The 5683-nt window shown below is 33.2% G+C and overlaps 1 non-coding gene across 1 annotated transcript; it reads right to left on the bottom strand.

Moving 5' to 3' along the window:
- Positions 1-982: 982 nt before the first annotated feature.
- Positions 983-1088, bottom strand: LOC128032272 (small nucleolar RNA R71). Its single transcript, XR_008188400.1, has one exon. It is a non-coding gene; the product is annotated as a small nucleolar RNA R71 (small nucleolar RNA).
- Between the last annotated feature and the right edge of the window lie 4595 nt (positions 1089-5683).

The following is a 5683-nucleotide window of genomic DNA, read 5'->3' as shown; positions in this document are numbered from 1 at the left end:
GATATTAGCATAATTTAAGAATTTCTACAAATCAAGATACTAAGTGAAGAAACTGCGTAATTTAGATTGATAATGACAGATGAAATCTAGGTGAATTCTTTCCTGGGTATTGTTTCGCTTCTTGGTTGTTTACTCGATTATTTTCCTGGTTTATTCTTTGTCGCGTTCGTACTTAATTAATGTAGTTAATTTTAGTTATCAATCAATTACTCAAATTTATCGATTAAATAATAGAAAGATGGTAATTACTAGTACATTTAGTCTTTGTGGGAACGATATCTTTGCTCACCGTAACTATACTATTAATTGGTAGGTACACTTGCCTTAGTCAAATTTTTAGTTAGTTTCGTGGATATCAAATTTTTGGCGTCATTTTTGGGGACTAAAATATTAGGAAAATTTTATTTCTATTAATTTAGTCATTTTTTATTTTTATTTTAATATATTTTTTTAATATAATTGTTACATTTTAATTTTTCGTTTGTTTGATTTTAACAGGTTCTTTTGGTTTATGACTAAAGGAAACTCGTTGGAACCGTTAGTTTATGATAGTGAAATCGAGAAAACTATTCCCAGAAATCGAATAGAAGTTAAAGAAGCAAGGCAAAGTCAATAGATTTTAATAGACAATTAAGAGGAAAAGGATATTACTATGGAAATGGATGATAATCAAAATAATCAGCAGTCTCCTCCTCCTCATACTATGTTTGATTATGCTAAGCCTACTCTGATTGGGGTCGAATTGAGTATCGTCAGACCGACTATTTCGTCAAACAAACTTGACCTAAAGTCGAACACAATTCAGATGGTACAACAAAATGTTTAGTTTGATGGGTTGTAAAATGAAGATCTAGATGCTCATTTGGCTAACTTTCTAGAGACAAAATAGTGGTTGAATTCATTTCCACAAGGTTCTATCACGACTTGAGATCAGATGACTAAAAAGTTTCTGTTGAAGTACTTCCCACCGGCTAAAACAATTAAGTTGAGGAACGGCATTTCTTCTTATGCTCAAATTGATTTAGAGACATTATATGATACATGAGAGAGATTAAGGATCTTTTCAAAAGGTGCCTTCATCATTAGTTACCTTTGTGGTTACAAGTTCAAACCCTTTACAACGGTTTGAATCCTTCGATTAGGCAACTAATTGATGCAACAGCGGGTGAAACATTGAATAATAAGACACTAGAGGCAACTTAAGAGAACGAAACCGATTAAAGCAACATGTGCTTTTAATATTGATGCAATTTCTATGTTAGCAAGTCAAGTTGAAGCTCTTGGTAAGAAAATTGGTGGTCTGAATTTTTCTAAGCAGGTGAATCCAGTAGTACAATGTGATGCTAATGGAGCGTGGATGATTAATTCAGAATGTTTACTCTTCGATTCTAGCATGGAGCATCAGCAAGTTAACTTAATGGGTAACAATTCTAGACCTCAAAATAACCCCTATAGCAGTAACTATAATCTAGGATGGAGGAATCATCCAAATTTTTCTTGGGGTGGTCAAGGAAATCAAAGGTCGCCCTCTAGGTTTTCAGCAATCTTATCAGTACGAAAAGAAATTGATCCTTAAGGAGATGACAGCCAAATTTATTTCAGTGTCTGAAACTCGAATTCAAAACACCGAGACAGTTTTAAAAAATCAGCAAGCATCAATTCAAGAGATTAAAAATCATATTGGACAGCTTGCTAAACTGGTTCCAGAGAGACAGCAAGGTAGCTTACCTAGTAACACTAAAACTAACCCAAAGGAGCAAGTCCACGCAATCACTGTTAGAAGTGTGAAAGGGTTAGTTAAGCCTGAAAAAAAAGATAAATCTAGAAGCTGTTGAGAAAAATGATTGGGTTGAGGAAAGCAAGAAAGAGCATATGCCAGTGGCTAGAGAATACAAACCATGAATTCCATATCTGGTAGCACTGAAACAAGACCGCATAAAAGAGCAATATGGTAAACTTCTTGAGCTTTTAAAAAAATTTCATATTAACTCACCTTTTGTTGAAACTTTTTCGCAGATGCCTAAATATGCAAAATTTTTAAACAAGTTATTAACAAATAAAAGAAAGTTAGATGACTTGTCGACTGTGGAGCTCAATGAGGATTTCTTGACCATTCTCCAAAATAAACTACCCAACAAGCTTAAAGATTCTGGGAGTTTTACTATTCCTTATCTTATTGGTAGTTTAAATGTTGAAAAAACTTTGGCTGATTTGAGGGCTAGTATAAATGTTATGCCTTACAAAATGTTCAAACAACTTGGTCTCGGGGAACCAGAACCCACTAGGATGAATATTCAATTAGGTATCCTAGGGGTATTATTGAAGATGTACTTGTTAAAGTCGATAAATATATATTCTCTGTTAATTTTATTATATTGGACATGGATAAGGATATTGAAATACCCATGATCTTAGGTCAACCATTTTTAGCCCATGCTAGAACTGTTATTGATGTGGGTAGTGGTGAACTTGTGTTGAGTGTAGGTGATGAAAATGTTACTCTTCAAGCACGTGATTTTGTTAGAGTTCTTAGTGAAAGAGATGATACTTGTCATTCTGTTAATATTAGTAATCATGTGGTTCAAAATCCTTTGTAGGAATTCACTAATGAATGCGTATTCAATCCGTATCTTTCTCATGGTGATACAAATCAAGGGACGAGTAGAGATTAAATGGTACAGCTCAATGAACTAGATGAATGATAAACAAAGGTTAATGATAAACTGAGAAAGCACAATGAAGTAACAATGCAATGCCATGATGTGCATGTAAAGAGGAAGAACCAATTCAAAGTCAGGGATAAAGTGCTGTTAGACAAGTCAAATCGACGAATGTTCCCTTCGTAGCTTAAGTCAAGAGGGTCGAACCCATTTGTGGTACAAAATGTATTTCCATACGAAACTATTAAGGTAACACACCCTGATTACGACGTATTCAAGGTAAATAATTTTCGTCTCAAACTTTATTTTGGTGGTAACACTAACAACAAGAGAAAAGAGCTTCGGCTCCAATATCCGCCTTAACAATTAGCTTAAAAAGGGAAGTCGAACTTAGACTCTAAGTAAGTGCTTCTCGCAAGGCAACCAGAGTGTTTTATTTTACTTATTTCTTCTTTTTAATTTCATGTTATTTAAAAAAATTGAAAAAAAAAGAAAAGAAAAGAAAAAACCTTTTGGAAAAAAAAGAAAAGAAAAAAATCTTGAAAAAAAATTAAAAAAAGAAAAAAATTAATTTTTTTTGAAACAATTAGAAAAAAAAGGTCCACGCGATTTGGGGTAATCCACACGGCCATGTCCATACTAGAGCTAATTTTTTCAATTTTATTTTAACCCACATGGACACAAAGAGTTACACGCCCTAGAGACATGGCCGTGTGAGACATACAGCCTAGAACACGGGCATGTGGTGCACCGTGTGACCCACGCGCCCTCACACACGAGCGTGGGAGAAGCGAATGATCATCGCACACGGCTGTATGTAACACATTGGCGTGCCCTAAGCAGTATGGATACTGGCTTATTTTTACCTATTTTTATCACACACGATCTGACTGATTCCACAGGGTCGTGTGGCTCACATGGCCATGTACTTTTTTTTCCTCTTTAAAGCTATTTTTTATTCTTTTGTTCCTAGAGACATGGTCGTGTGAGACACACGGCCTAGAACACGGGCATGTGATAGACCGTGTGACCCACATGCCCTCACACACGGGCGTGGGAGAAGCGAACAATGATTTCACACGATCGTGTTTGACACACGGGCATGTCCTAGGCTGTATGGATACTAGGCTTATTTTTACCTATTTTTTATCACACACGGCCTGACTAATTCCACATGGTCGTGTGGCTCACATGGCCATCTACTATTTTTTTCCTCTTTAAAGCTATTTTTTATTCCTTTGCTCCTCGCTATACCAATCCCTTTTTTTTTTCTAGATTTATATATTTATATTTATTTATTAGTTTATTTTCTGGATTTATATATTTTATTTTACTTTTTTTATTATGCATTTTTTGTTATGTCTTTTTAATTATTTTTTCTAGTTTGTAATCTCTATATCTTTTTTTTTTGTCTATTTTCTTAATAGTTTGCTCGGAAACATGTGCTTCATTTAAAATCGCCTACGATTTAGGTTTTTACTATTCCAACAAATTAATCCAAATTTAGGGCAATTTTAGTTCTCTCCCTCCCTTGTTATATTTTTCTTATTATGTTTCTATCTGTTTGTACATTGAGGATAATATACATCTTAAGTGTGGAGAGGTTATTTATATGCTTATGCGATAAAATCCTTGAATTGTTTTTTTTTGTTTTTAAGTAAATTTCTCACAACTACCATTGAAGTAATTTCTTTTAATTTAGAGTCTTTATTGATTCTATTTTGAGATTTATTTGTGGATTTTTGTGAATTGTGTGATTTATACTTTAAGACACACGAGATTCAAGCAAGATAAGCCACTTTTTAGAAATTATTGTATTAGGTTGTCTCTCTGAATTGAATCATTATCCTGTAATTTTAAATTTACAAGTTTGACATCAAAACCATAATTTTTTGAGTTTTTAAGCCTATAAAGCATATATCTTTTCATGCTCATTTTATTTTTGGTTGTGAGTATGTCGACTTGATCTATTATCCTAGAACTTGCTTCGGTTATACATGGCAAGACCACATTATTGATTTGATATACTGAGATGATAGAAGCATTTATGATTTAACCCACCCAACCTTTAATCAGCTTACCCGTTGTATTAACCCTTAGTGAACCTTGTTGGTCCTAACACATTTTTTTTACTTAACCCGTTAATATTGACCTGTAACTTGTATCTATGTTTTAAATTATCCCTTTTATTCACTCCCTTTTTATCGAGATTTGATTTGGTTAGTTGTCAAATTATGTTCCATCATTTGCATTGCTGAATTTTACTTTGTTCTTAAAAAAACAGAAAAAAAACTAAAAAATGAAAAAAAAATTGATTGAGCTTGAATCATTAGCTTCATATTGTGTTGAAAAGCTCATCTTTATTCTTTATTTCTTGTTGATGTAAATTCTTTTAATTCAGCAAATGTTTCTTCTCTAATTTGGTACCTTATCAACTCGATCCTCGATTATAACTAACTTTTCTAACCTTTTCCATACCCTCAACCTAGCCCCATTACAGCCTTGTAAAGACCTCTTAATTGGTATGTCATCTCATTCTACAGTGGTGAAGATTTGATTTTCAAGCAAGCCTATGGTAATGACATTTTTCATTTGACTATTGAGTGCATATTACTTGAACCTTAAACACTTTGAGTGCTTTGAGTGAATCTTTAGTGAGGATGTTATTTCCTATTAAGTTTGAATTTCAGTTAATTTTTGAGATAAGGTAGATGCCTAATGTTTTTAAAGCTTTAAATTCGTTGATTGGATTGCTTGTGCTGTTTAGTGTCATTTTAGTGTGAATTTCCAATGCATATTATCTATAGATTATCCTAAGACATTATCGGTGGAAATAATAAATTGAGAGAATTTAACTTGATTGTGGGTTGAGGATTTTGCTTGAGGACAAGCAAATGCTTAAGTGTGGGGATATTTTATAGGTGTTAAAATAACATGTTTTAGCCTCATTCTTAATGCATTTTTGGGTTATTATTCGATGTTAAATGTTGAATTTTATGCTTCTAATCCTTTAAATCCATGTT

The sequence above is a fragment of the Gossypium raimondii genome, chromosome 8 (genome assembly GCF_025698545.1).
Source record: "Gossypium raimondii isolate GPD5lz chromosome 8, ASM2569854v1, whole genome shotgun sequence".
Lineage (NCBI taxonomy): Eukaryota > Viridiplantae > Streptophyta > Magnoliopsida > Malvales > Malvaceae > Gossypium > Gossypium raimondii.
Note: the sequence above shows the minus strand (reverse complement) of the source record. Positions and strands in the feature narration are given on the sequence as shown.